Consider the following 14,387-nt stretch of genomic DNA (forward strand, 5'->3'; position numbering starts at 1 on the left):
CTCAGCAGGGCCAGTCATCACTCAGCGCCTTCCAGCTAGAGTTCATCTCGTTCTCCATCAGCTCAGGGCTCTTCTTTGCCGAGTGCATATGTTAGTCACTCTGGTGTGAAGGGTTCACTTCAGTCCCCTTCTTCAACACCTAGGAGTTGTTATGAGTTTGCGAGATGGGTTACATGTGGAGGCAGTGTCCTCGTTGTATTGCTAGTTCATCCCAGCAGAGGGGTCAGTCATCGGCTTCAGTGCCAGTTTCTTCACCACCACCCGCTCAGCCAGCTAAGGGTGGGGTTCAGTCAGTTAGGGGTCGCCCCAGATGGGGAGGTCGGTCAGGGGGCGGTTAGGCCCATTTCTATGCACTCCCAAGTAGACCCGATGCTATTGCTTTAGATGTTGTCATTACAAATATTGTTTCAGTCTATCATAGAGATGCCTCTGTATTATTTGATCCCAGTTCCACCTATTCTTATGTGTCATCATACTTTGCTCGTTATTTGGGTACGCCTCGTGAGTTTCTTGCTTTACCTGTTCATGTATCTACCCCGGTGGGCAATACTATTGTCGTAGACCGTGTGTACCAGTCGTGTGTGGTGACTATTGGGGGTTTGGAGACCCGAGTGGATCTATTACTATTGAGCATGGTAGATTTTGATGTCATTTTGGGCATGGATTGGTTATCTCCATGTTGTGCTATTCTGGACTATCATGCTAAGACAGTTACATTGGCTATACCGGGTGTGCCACGGATCGAGTGGCGAGGTGTGACTGATTATGTTCCTAGTAGAGTGATCTCATTCTTGAAAGCCTAGCGTATGGTTGGGAAGGGTTGTCTCTCGTATCTAGAATTTGTGAGGGACGCTAGAGCTGAAACTCCCATTATTGATTTTGTTTCAATTGTGAGGGATTTGCCCGATATGTTTCCTGCAGACCTGCCGAGCATGCCACCGGACAAGGATATTGATTTTGGTATTGACCTAGTGCCGGGCACTCAGCCCATTTCTATTCCAACGTATCGTATGGCACCAATGGAGTTAAAAGAGTTAAAGGAGCAGCTTCAGGAACTCCTAGATAAGGGGTTCACTCAGCCTAGTATGTCATCTTGGGGTGCGCAGGTTCTGCTTGTGAAGAAGAAGGATGGCACAATGAGAATGTGCATTGATTATAGGCAATTGAACAAGGTAACAATTAAGAAAAAGTATCCTTTGCCTCGCATTGATGATCTATTCGACCAGCTTCAGGGAGCGAGGGTGTTCTCCAAGATTGATCTCCATTCGGGTTATCACCAATTAAAGATCAAGGATTCAAATATTCTTAAGACGGCTTTCAAGACCCAATATGGTCATTATGAGTTCTTGGTGATGTCTTTAGGGCTAAACAATGTCCTAGTAGCGTTCATGCATTTGATGAACAACGTGTTCCAGCATTATCTCGATTCGTTTGTCATAGTCTTCATTGATGATGTTCTAGTGTATTCGCGTAGTTAGGAGGAGCACACGCAACATTTGAGAGTTTTGTTGCAGAGATTGAGGGAGGAGAAGCTTTATGCAAAGTTCTCCAAGTGTGAGTTTTGGCTTAGTTCAGTGGCTTTCATGATGCACGTGGTGTCTAGCGAGGGTATTCAGGTTGATCCAAAGAAGATAGAGGCGGTTCAGAGTTGGCCCAGACCGTCCTCAGCCACAGAGATTCACAGATTTCTTGGTTTGGCAGTCTATAATTGTCGGTTTGTTCAGGGATTCTCATCTATCGCATCGCCCTTGACCAAGTTGACTCAGAAGGGTACTTCATTTGTATGGTCGGATGAGTGTGAGGAGATCTTTTAGAACCTCAAGATAGTTTTGACCACAACTCCAGTGTTAGTTTTTCCACCAACTTCAGGTTCATATACCATGTATTATGATGCTTTGAGAGTTGGGATTGGTTGTGTGTTGATGCAGGAGGGTAGAGTTATTGCTTATGCTTCTCGTCAGTTGAAGCCCCATGAGAAGAACTACCTCGTCCATGATTTGGAGTTGGCTGCCATAGTTCATGCATTGAAGATTTGGATGTATTACTTGTATGGCATATCTTGTGAGGTGTTCACTGATCATCGCAGTTTCCAGCATTTGTTTAATCAAAAAGATCTTAATTTGAGGCAGCGGAGATGGTTGGAGTTGCTTAAAGATTATGATATCACTATATTGTACCATCCGAGAAAGGCCAATGTGGTGGCCGATGCTTTGAGCCGAAAGGTAGTGAGTATGGGCAGTTTGGCATATATTCCTATTGGGGAGATACCTTCTGCAGTTGATGTTCAGGCCTTGGCCAGTCGGTTTGTGAGGTTGGATATTTCGGAGCCTAGTCGGGTCTTATGCTTGTGTGATTTCTCAGTCTTCATTGTTTGATCGCATTAGAGAGCGCCAGTATGATGATCCTTATTTGCTTGTCCTCAAGGACAGAGTTCAGCACGATGATGCCAGAGATATGACTATTGGTGATGATGGGTATTGAGGATGCAGGGCCGGCTATGTGTGCCTAATGTAGATGGGCTTCGGGAGTTGATTCTAGAGAAGACCCATAGTTCGCGGTATTCCATCCATCCGGGTACCGTAAAAATGTATCAAGATTTGAGGCAGCACTATTGGTGGAGAAGAATGAAGAAAGATATTGTGGGAATTGTAGCTCGGTGTCTCAATTGTCAGCAGGCGAAATATGAGCATCAGAGACCGGGTAGTTTGCTATAGCAGATGGATATTTCTGAGTGGAAGTGGGAGAGGATCACTATGGACTTTGTTGTTGGACTTCCACGGACTTTGACGAAGTTTGATGCTATTTGGGTGATTGTGGATTGGCTGACCAAGTCCGCGCACTTCATTCCTGTGTGTACTACCTATCCTTCTGAGCGGTTGGCAGGGATCTATATCCGAGAGATTGTTTGTTTGCATGGTGTCCTAGTTTCCATCATTTCAGATAGGGGTACTCAGTTTACTTTGCAGTTTTAGAGGGTCGTGCAGAGAGAGTTGGGTACTCAGGTGGAGTTGAGCACAACTTTCCATCCTCAGATGAACGGGTAGTCTGAGTGTACTATTCAGATATTGGAGGACATGTTTCATGCTTGTGTCATTGATTTCGGAGGGTCATGGGATGAGTTTCTACCGCTTGCAGAGTTTGCTTATAACAACAGCTACCAGTCGAGTATTCAGATGGCTCCATATGAGGTTTTGTATGGGAGGCGGTGTAGATCTCCAGTTGGTTAGTTTGAGCCGGGTGAGGCTAGGCTATTGGGGACTGATTTGGTGCAGGATGCTTTGGAGAAGGTGAAGGTGATTCGGGAGAGGCTGCGTACAATGCAGCCGAGGCAAAAAAGTTATGCCGATAGGAAGGTTCGATATGTGTCCTACATGGTTGGCGAGAAGGTTCTATTGAAGGTTTCTCCCATGAAGGGTGTTATGAGATTTGGAAAGAAAGGGAAATTGAGTCCGCGGTTCATTGGTCCTTTTGAGGTGCTCCGAATGATTGGGGAGGTGGCTTATGAGCTTGCTTTGCCACCTAGCTTGTTGAGTGTGCATCCTATATTTCATGTTTCTATGCTCCAGAAGTATATTGGGGATCCGTCTCATGTTTTGGATTTCAGCACGGTTCAGTTGGATGATGATTTGACTTACGATGTGGAGCCAATAGCTATTTTGGGTCATCAGGTTTGAAAGTTGAAGTCAAAGGATATAGCTTCAGTGAAAGTGCAGCGGAGAGGTCGGCCCGTGGAGGAGGCTACCTGGGAGACCGAGCGGGAGATACGGAGCAGATATTCTCACCTGTTTGAGGTTTCAGGTATGTTTCTTGACTCGTTCGAGGACGAACGTTTGTTTAAGTTGGGGAGGATAAGACGAACCAGCCAGTCGTCTCATGAGTTACCGCTCTGTTTCCCTCATTTCTGCTTCTTTATGCTTCGTTATCCATGTTTTATGGTATCGCGTTGGTCGGATCGAATTCGGAATGATCTTGGTAAGGTTTAAGACATTTAGTCTCTTTTAAGGGAGTTTGAGTTGGAAAAGTCAACCGGATGTTGACTTATGTGTTAGAGGACTCGGATGTGAGTTCTGATGGTTCGGTTAGCTTCGGGAGGTGATTCATGACTTAGGAGTGTGATCGGAATGGGTTTTGGAGGTTCGGAGTAGAATTAGGCTTGAATTGGCGAAGTTGATATTTTGGCGATTTCCGGTTAAGGGGCGAGATTTTGATATAGGGGTCGGAATGGAATTCTGAGAGTTGCAGTAGCTTCGTTGTGCCATTTAGGATGTGTGTGTGTAAAAGTTTAGGTCACTCAGACTTGGTTTGGTTGAATTTTTTATCAAAAGCGTAGTTCGGAAGATTTTAGAAACTCAGGCTTGAATCCGATGTGATTTGGTAGATTTGATGTTGTTTGAGGCGTTTTGATGATTGGAACAAGTTTGAATAAGGTATTGGGTTATTTTTGTGCTTTTGGTTGAGGTCCCGGGGGCCTCGGGATGATTTCGGCTTCTGGTGTTTTTGCACCTGTAATTTGGGGACCGCAGGTACGGTGCCGTAGGTGCGGAAGGAGAGCCGCAGAAGCGGATTCGAGAGGAAAGTCTGGAACCGCAAATGCGGTAGTTGGACTGCACATGCGTAGTCGCAGATGCGGAGAGTGGACCGCAGATGCGGAATTGGCCTTTGAGTGATTTCTGTAGAAGGTGGATAGACCGCATATGTGGTATCACAGAAGCGGCAAAAGTTGTTGTAGATGCGGGACAACTGGGCAGATGAATTAAAAGAGTCCTTCGCGAATTTTTGGGTTATTTCACCATTTTTGACTTCCGCTTGAGAGCTTTTGGACGATTTGGAAGAGGGATTTCAAGGGACTTCATTAAGGTAAGAATTTTGGACCTAAAACAGATTTCTATGGTAGTATTTCACGGATTAAGGTTGTAATTAAAGGAATTAAAGGGCTAAAAATGGGGGATTAGGGCTTGAGTTTAAGAGGCCTTAAATTGAGGATTTGAGGGGCCATTTGAACTCCGATTTTGGTATTCTTGATATGCATAGACTCGTGGGGAGATGAGAAATCTATTGATGTAAAAATTTCTGATTTTCGAGACATGGGCCCGGGGGTCGGGTTTTGGTAATTTCGAGATTTGTGACTTTGTTGATTGTTTTTGCTTGGGCTTTGTTACCTTAGCATATGTTGACATACTCATTCTGATTTTGGATAGATTCGACGCACGTGGAGGCCGATTCGAGGGGCAAAGGCATTGCGAGCTAGAGATTTAGTCGGTTCGAGGTGAGTAATGACTGTAAATGATGCTCTGAGGATTTGAAACCCCGGATTTGCACATCGTAGTGCTATATTGAGGTAAGGCAAACGCTTGATGACGAGCGTGGAGTCGTGCACTATTGGGGATTGTGACTTGGTTCGTCCCGATTGATGATTTTATCGCGTATTTGAATGAAAACTATTTGCTATCCTTATTATTTGGGCTGAATGCCATATTTGGGACTAGTGCCAACTATCTGAACCCTTCGGGGCATTTATTGATATTTCCTCATTGTTTTGACTTTATACTTGAACTCAGTCATGTTATTTTTCCACTAGTTTTCATACTCAGCCATGTTTACTCAGTTTTAAGACTTAAATGATATTTTAAATGATGTTTGGGCAGAGAAACACTGTTTTACTATTGCCTGAGGGGCTTGTGAGTATTTTTGACTGAGTAAGGCCGAGGGCCTAGTTGTGAGGAAATACTGATACTGATTTGAGGCCGAGGGCCTGAGATATATACAGCAAGATGTGGCTTGATTGATATGAGGCCGAGCGCCTAGGTTTAATGCCACAAGATGGCTTGTTATTGCGCTTACACACCCTCAGTGAGTGCGGGTACCCATTGTGATGTGAGATTGAGCCCTAGGGGCTAGTATTGTTCTGAGATTGAGCCCGAGGGGCGGGCATTGTTCTAAGATGTTTCCCGAGGGGCAGATTTGTTGATACTGTGCCCGAGGGGCGAACTTCTATTTGTTTACTTTACCTTAACTACCTGTTAATTACTTGTTTACTTGTTGAAAGAGGATTTTCTTGACTTTTCACTATTTTACTATTTTTAAATGAATTTATTGCTTCATTATAGAATTTTGTGTGCCTTACGTGTTTTCTTACTTTCAGTAGTTATTTACATTTGTTGCTCACTGAGTTTGAGTACTCACTCCCTGCATTCCGTGTGCAGATTCAGGCGTAGCTAGTCCCGCTCCCGGTGTTGATTCATTCTAGCTTCAGGCGAATCTTCGAGGAGTCTTTAGGTATCTTTTGTCATTCGCAGCCTGGAGCTCCTCCCTATCTATTTCCTTTATGTTCTTAGTTCAGTATTTAAAACTCTGTAGTTATATTTGAGGATTCAGTATTGTTAGATGCTCGTGACTTGTGACACCCCGGTTAGGGCTGTGTCAGGTTGTATTTCCGCTACTTATTATCATTAAATCATGTTTTAGACTACTTTTATATTGTTTAACAACTTTAACAAGTGAATTGGTCTAGTTGGCTGGCCTTGTCTTCATGAGAGGCGCCATCACGACCGGGTTTGGGTTTAGGGTTGTGACATCAAGACAAGTAATGTAATGCTATATTGGTAAAGCAAGGAGAGAAAGCAATAAATATTAATTCATAAGAAAAATTAAAAATGCTTTTGATAAATTGAGTAACTATTTTGGACATCAAAGATCTTATTGCGGGAATTTGAAAAATGCGAAAAGAAAATCATGTAGTAAAAATAGTGAATAGTGCTTGTTTTAGCCTTGCTACCCCGAGGCTCGTCGGGCTTTGGTTGTCCTGATGGTCCTATTTTTGAGATGTGCCCCTCTGCTCATAGCCTGTATGGAAGGGCCTTCCTCTCCCTCCTCTTAGAGAATAACGCAACAGTCCATATCACTATCCTTTAAAAACAAGTTCTTCACTGTTGCAAGTGCTTTTTCTTTATCTGACCCATAAATAATATCGGCATGTTGGAAGGTCTGCTCCAGATGTGGTATTGGCTACTCTAGTGGGTAGTAAGGACCACGCCATGGTGGCGACCAGCTATTGAATTTTTCCCAGGTGTATTCATATCCCAAACCGAAGGTAGTACCATGTTTCTTGAGTTTTATGGGTTTAGAGATTCCTTGGAGTTTCTTGCCGAGCCCTTTCCCAGGTTCGTACCCATTCTAACTTAGTATACTCTCGATTTTGCTATCCCACCATTTTTCTTTGTCGATAGCATTGACCCGCTCAATATGGTGGTGAGTTTCCCCACCCAGCTTTCTTCTTCCCTCGATCGCCGGAATGGTCCGGCAACTGTATATAGGGTTGCTACCGTTGCCGTGAATGATCAATTCATGGCGATTCCATTCGAACTTTACTTCCTGATGCAACGTTGATGCTACGGCCCCAGCAACATGAATCTATGGCCGTCCCAACAACAAGTTTAAGACGCTGGTACATCTGTCACCTGGAAATCGACCTCGAACCAGGTTGGTCTCATCTGTAGGCATATGCTTATCTCACCAATGGTGGACCTCTGAGAACCATCAAAGGCTTTCACATTAATTTCTCTATCCTTTATCTCATACAGCCCTTTACCCAACTTCTTGAGTGTTACCAGCGGACAAATGTTAAGACTCCATCGATCATGATTCTGGTGATGAAATAGTCTTCGCATTGCACGGTGATGTGTAGTGCTTTGTTGTGGCCCAGCCCTTCAGGTTGTAGCTTATCCTCATAATAGGTGATCTTATAGCTTTCCAGCACTTGTCCTACCATATTAGCCACTTCCCCGCTAGTGATGTTACTTGGTATGTACGCTTCATTTAGCACCTTTAAAAAACATTCTTGTGCGTCTCAGAAATTTGCAGCAAGGAGAGAATGGATATTTGTGTTGGCGTCTTGTTTAACTGGTCGATGACTGAATATTCCATGGCCTGTATTTTCCTCCAAAGGTCGTTCGGACCTGTCTCAATGAGGGGTGGTTGATTGGAGGCCTGCTTGCTTGATTCAGCTAGATGTTCCAGAGTATAGACTCTACCAGTTCTTGTCATACCCTGTGCTACGACAGTTTCTTCAATCTTGACTTTGCCCTTCCTTCTCGCCTCGGCTGTTTAGTCCTAGGGTACAACATTTGTATTGAATAATGCCATGGTTGGCATCACCACTGGGATCAGCGTGGCTATCCTCACTTTAAATGGAACATGTGCCTTGGGTGGCAAGACTGCAACGTCAAATGGTATGAGTGCATTTGCCAAAGACACGAATTCAACCTCAATTGGTGCTGGTGCCTTTGTGGATGGCGCTACTTCAAACTCAAGAGGTATATACATATTCACCTCAGCGTCCTCAAATGGTTGGATCTAGACTATTATTGGATTGAGAGTAATTGTTGGTTTCTTTGGGTCATCACCTTCTGCGATCAACTCGATTAATCCCTCGGGATCCCAGTCATCTTCTACTTCAATCATGTGGATACCTCCACCTTTATGGTCCAGTAGAGGGTTGTTGCGGACGTTTGGAGTGAGTTCCTTTGCCACAATGATCTTGTTATCAATCAAAGACTGTATCTTGTCTTTCAAGGAGCGACATTCATCGATGTTGTGCCCTTTCATGCCAGAGTGGTATGCACATGACTTGTTTGGGCTAACCCATTGAGATGGATTCTCAGGGGCTGTAGTAGGGATGAAGGTGACATAACCAACAGCTTTGAGCTTCTTATATAGCTGGTCGATGGGTTTAGCGATAGCTTTCTACTATTTTGGAGGTCTGCGATCAAAATTAGGTTGGGGTTTAGGGAAATTTTGGCGTACAGGAGGTGATGATAATGGGATGGTTGAGCATTATAGGTTTGGTAGACATGAGCGAGTTAGGAGTATCTAGGTGAAGTAGGTTGATATGTAGGAGGTGGAGATGACTGATAAGTTGGTGGCGGAGCTGGGTATAAGGGTGCTTGGTAATTTGGGGTTGACTGGTATGTGAGTGGAGGTATTGGGTAAGCTTAGTATTTAAAGGGAGACTTGGTCCTTTGTGCAACCATCACATCCCCTACGTCCCTTTTATTAGACACACCACCGGACTGTAAAGCCTTATTCGTGGCTTACAAAGCTTTGAAATTTGTAACCATACCACTTTTAATGCATTCTTCAATTCTTTCACCTAATTTGATAATGTCGAAGAACTTGTGGTTCTTAATCATCATCAATCGTTCATAGTACTACGGGTCTTGAGCACGGACAAAGAACTTGTTCATTTGCTCCTTTTCTAAGGCGGGTCTGACCTTAGCAGCTTCTAGCTTACTCGCAAAATGTCTCCGTGGGCTTTTTCTTCATATTCTGGATATAGAACATGCCTGGTGCGTTCTCTGTATTAAACTTGAATCTGTCCATAAAGTCAGATGCCATGCCTACCTAGCTTGACCACTTCTTGGGATCTTGGCTGATGTATCAAGATAATGCATCTCCTTTCAGACTCCTCACGAACAGCTTCATGTTGATCCTTTCATCCTTCCCTACTCCAACCAACTTGTCACAATATGTCCTCAGATGGACCCTTGGATCACCCATACCATCAAACATTTCGAACTTAGGAGGTTTGTACCCCTCAGACAGTTTGACATCAGGTTGTACGCAAAGGTCCTCATAGTTCAGCCCCTCAATTCCTTTACTTCCCTCAATGCCCTGAATCCAGATCGTCAATTTCTTAGGTTCCTCAGCCAAGTTCCTGATAAGCAGATCCTTTTCATCAGACTCAAGTGTGCCTAAGATAGGTTGGGTGGAGTGTGGCATGGTCTCCACATAGATAGAAATGTTATAGTGGCCTGCTGTGTGGGTATGGAAATGATCGTTTATGGAGTTCTGAGGTTGTGGGATGAGTAGTGGAGTGTTGTTTGGGGTATGGCAGGTGTTACATTGGTTCTTTGGTGGAGCAGCGTGATGATAAGGCCCGGGATAATTCTACTATTTTGGTATATTTTGAGGAGATGTAGGGTTTTGAGCATTGGGAAGTTGATATCTGGGGTGTTGAGGGAAAATGAGAGGTTTTCCAGATTTCGGACTTGATCGAGCTCTTCCTAGAATTTCAATAGTTTCTGTTCAAGTTGTGACACATTCTCGTTAGGAACCTGAATACCCTGGCCATCATTGGCCTCTACCCGCTCAGTTGTGTTCTCCTTCTTGATGTTGTTTAAATCTTCCATTTTATACTTGTATTTTCCCTTGCCTTTAATGGGACTGAGAGGAGGAGTGGGTGGAGGGCCCCTGGATCTTGTGAAATAAGATGGTGATGCCAGAGTGCACGAACTAACCTTTGGGGAGGGGGAATAATAAAAACGAAAATAAAACAAAAAAGGTAATTAAGTCAGTGAGGATTATAAAAAGTAATGCAATATTTAAACACATAGTGCGAGAATGATAAGTGCGTCCTAATTTGGAAACCTCTTTGTGCCCGAGGTAGGCCTAGCGACAAATAGATTTGGAGAACTTCGAATGCCAATAAATGCTTCATTTCATAATATAAAAATAGACGAATCCCAAAATGATACTAAGATAATAATAAGTCACTACTAGCACTTGGCCTTATTACATTTGGAAAGTGAGTAAACCTAATCTATTTGGCCTCAGAAGGACCTTCCTTAGGTTGAATGCTCTCGTTGATCAAATCCTCCAATTCGCATAGGTTCACCAGTAAAAATGCCTTTGCTAGGTGTTCTCCTTTGTTTCCCCCAGAGTTCTGCCAGTCGGTGACTCTCTTCCTCACTTTTCTTTCCAATTCCAGTAGACTGTATTCCAGATATTCAAACTTTTTGCTAGCTTTGGAGGCCCTCCCTTTGCACTTATTGATTTGGTCATTCGATTGAAGACTCTTCCACCAGTATAGCAAGAGTGGGGGCGTGCTAACCATACCGAAACTGGGGACCTCATGCCTCATTTTCTGCAAAACAAAAGCATTAGACCATATCCCCATCGGACTCGACTACTTATACATTTATGATCATCACATCAACATTTAGTTCTCCAAATTAATGCACAAAACACGGTTGCCTCCGTTGGGTTTTAGGGAAACCCAGTGAACTTTTGGACAAGGCTTTCTTAAAGGATCATTATGTGGACAACATAACTGACCCGACTAGGTTTGACCATGATGCATACGCAATTTAAATAGAGTAAGGTTTCTATGGGGTTTTAGACTGGTACCCTTGAGCGGACAACTCAAGGGGGAAGGCACGGAACTGTCGACTGCACCGCTGATCGACTAGTTTTAGCGCAAATAAGCCTTTTCAAATTTAGGGGGTAATGATATAGGAAGGGTGCAACCACTCATCAAGTGTTGCTATAGTATTTGTTTGGCACGAGTGGAGTATGATATTTGAGCATGATTATGCAATAATTAAAAGCATGTTGACATGTATTTGCACATTGAGAAAGTGATAAATACAGCAGTTTTTATAATTTAAACCAGTTATAAAGGAAGAAAACAAGAAAGATATGTTATTTTTGCTTTTGAAGAAGAAATTAAACACTTAAAGAAATTAAACAAAATAATTGCACATAGGGAGGGGTACAAATTCACAAAAACGGTATGAAATGGTAAAAACCTAAATATCCCCAACAGAGTCGCCATGCTGATGCGCCCCCTTTTTCTCACGAAATCGGATTTATGACATTTTGGTTGGGACAACTCTTTCCTTTTGGAAAAAGGGGTTTGCATTTTTGAAGAGTCGCCACCTAACGATTTAAGGTGCGTTAGGGCACCTATATGGTTCGTTTATAACTACGTTTGGTAATTAGAGACAGGGTAAGGGCTTGAAATTATTCTAAGGGGAAGGTATTAGGCACCCCTTAGGATCCACTAGTGTGGTTCCCGGCCAAACAGTTTTTGTGAATTTGTATAAGTAGCAAATAAACAAGTATGGCTCAAATAGTAGGGGATTTAAGTTTAAGTACATAGATGTTTGGAAAGCAGTTAATGAAAAGCAAGATTTTGGAAAGAATTACAATCTAAGCATATTTGGGAATGTAAAGGGGGTGTCCTAGGTTTGTTTATAATATGGATCACATCAATGCAATACCCGGTATGATACTCCTCAAAGAGGGGCTACACGTGGTATTAACGCACCGGTCATCATATCCATATCTACCCTTTCCCGCCCCGTGAAGGTAATTAAAGTGAGGGTTGGTCTCGACCCATATTGCATGTTGTTACCCGTCTCTTCCTATCAGTTCTGGAGAAATTTAGGACTTCCATCCTATAAAAAGAGGTTCTAGGCAGACCCTCGAGTTTAAAGGTAAAATACTAAAGCGACATATAATAAACAAGTAGGACTTCAATTAAGGGGGAGCATGTAAGACAAATGAACGGCTCAGATATACCTCTACACACAGTACACATAAATAGCATGACTCATACCCAATTAAGGTCTAAATTCAGATCCTAAGCATGGTATCTAGGTGATAACAACAGAGTCAGATTTATGACATAACTCAAATAGGAAGTCCTAATCAGGCTTGCCTACTGATTTTAACATGCTGACAGTTAAACAAAAACGGTTTTGGTTTTATTTTAAGTTGATTAACTAAGACTTGCCTAAGCGTAAAATAATATGCAGCAGTTACCAGAATCAGTGAAACAGTTTGGAAGTTATTTTACCTAAAGCATGCTATTCTAAATGTTGCAAAGACATGCAGGGATTGTGACCAGTTTCACTTAAACATGATAATCAAACATGAGGCTGTTTTATGTACTTTTTCATGCATCAATAATTTAACTAGGTGTAACTGAGCGAGTGTGAACGAGATCCTAAAACAGGGTATCTAACGTGCACATATGAAAATGCAGAATGATTGCAGAATTCTTAAAGCATGATTTTTAAATGCCCAAAAAGTTACAACATGATTTCAAGATGTACAGGAGCAACAGTTTAAGTTAATGTTGTTATTTAGCCTAAATCAAGATTCCTAAGTGGTGAAGTGATGTCAACTAAGATGCTAAAACAGTAAACCTAAGAACATGGTATCTATTGCATGACATGTTTTGAATATGTTGATCTTACACATGGATTTTAATGCACATATAGGAAATATAAACCTAATACATGGTTTCTTCCCATTGATGTTGATAGCATACATAACTACCCTCCCCTTTTTCACTAGCCAGCCCCAATACTTGTTTACAACTAATTATTACAGACCAACACCGAAATGAATTACATAAGTAAAAAAGAAAAATGAAAAGTTACACTATAGAGAACCTGAAAACAGGCCCTTCCAGGTCTTGATTAAGACTTCCTCTCTGAGTTATATAATAAATCTAACTCCAACACCTCAAATGCCAAGATTGTTTCATAGACTTTCTCATATCCGGATGTGTCAGAGTTCCCTAAGGACCTCAAGGGATCCTGGGCAGTGCTCACACCTAGATTTCATAGCCAAGACAGAGTAAGTGCAGTGTAGAAAGGCTAGTTTTCATGTGTCCAACTTCAGAGGGAGCTCAAGGGTCCCAAGGCAAGGCTCACACAAAAAGTGGAAGAACATTTAAGAGTAGACTGAGAGTGCTTGTCATAGTGTTGAAAAGATTTAAGTAAGAAACAATTTTAAAAAAAGAGACTTAATGACAAAGTTAATTGATGAAAATAATTTGAAAGAGTATGCATACCAATCTCAGAACAAAGTCTGCATCACACCAAGGACTAGGAATAGTCCAGCAAACACAAGCAAAGGAATAGGATTGGAGGGACAAATAGGGAGCATGTGAGGGCAAACATGTAGCAGGCAGGAACATATACAAGCACACAATCAGAAACTCCTACAGGTTCAGAGGATTAAGGGGATAATAGGGTATTGGGTTAGATTAACATATCAACATCAAACAACTAAGATCATGCTCAAACCAATCATGGGGATTCACATAAGAAACATGTACTAAGTATACAGAAACATGTTTTTCATTAACAAGTAAGGCACAACTTGACATGTAGAGGGAATTTAGGATCCTAATTACATGTTTGAAAAGCACAATAGTAAATAAAAGCATATCAGAAACACAAGGACTTGTAACAGTAATTGAAACATGTTGGTTTGAGGACTGAAATCTGAATTAGAACATACCAGTGAAGTGAAGAAAGCAAAACACAAAGCAGAAATATGAGAGGTGCAGTAGTTAGCCTTGGCTTGCAGTCGGCTAGCTTAGAATAGTAGCAAGTAGCACAGAAGAGAGAATAGAGAGTTTTAGTTGTGTGAGAGAGAGTTGAACAAATTTTTTGTTTGTCTGTGTCTAAACTGTAGAAGAGAGTCATTTATATAGTAGTTTTAAAACTAGTTAAAATAGGGCAAGAGTCAATTCTTCAGTAATTATAGAACTTAGTATAAAAAATTGGTTCGAATCTCCCTTTAATTAAGGG

The sequence above is a fragment of the Nicotiana tabacum genome, chromosome 21 (genome assembly GCF_000715075.1).
Source record: "Nicotiana tabacum cultivar K326 chromosome 21, ASM71507v2, whole genome shotgun sequence".
NCBI lineage: Eukaryota > Viridiplantae > Streptophyta > Magnoliopsida > Solanales > Solanaceae > Nicotiana > Nicotiana tabacum.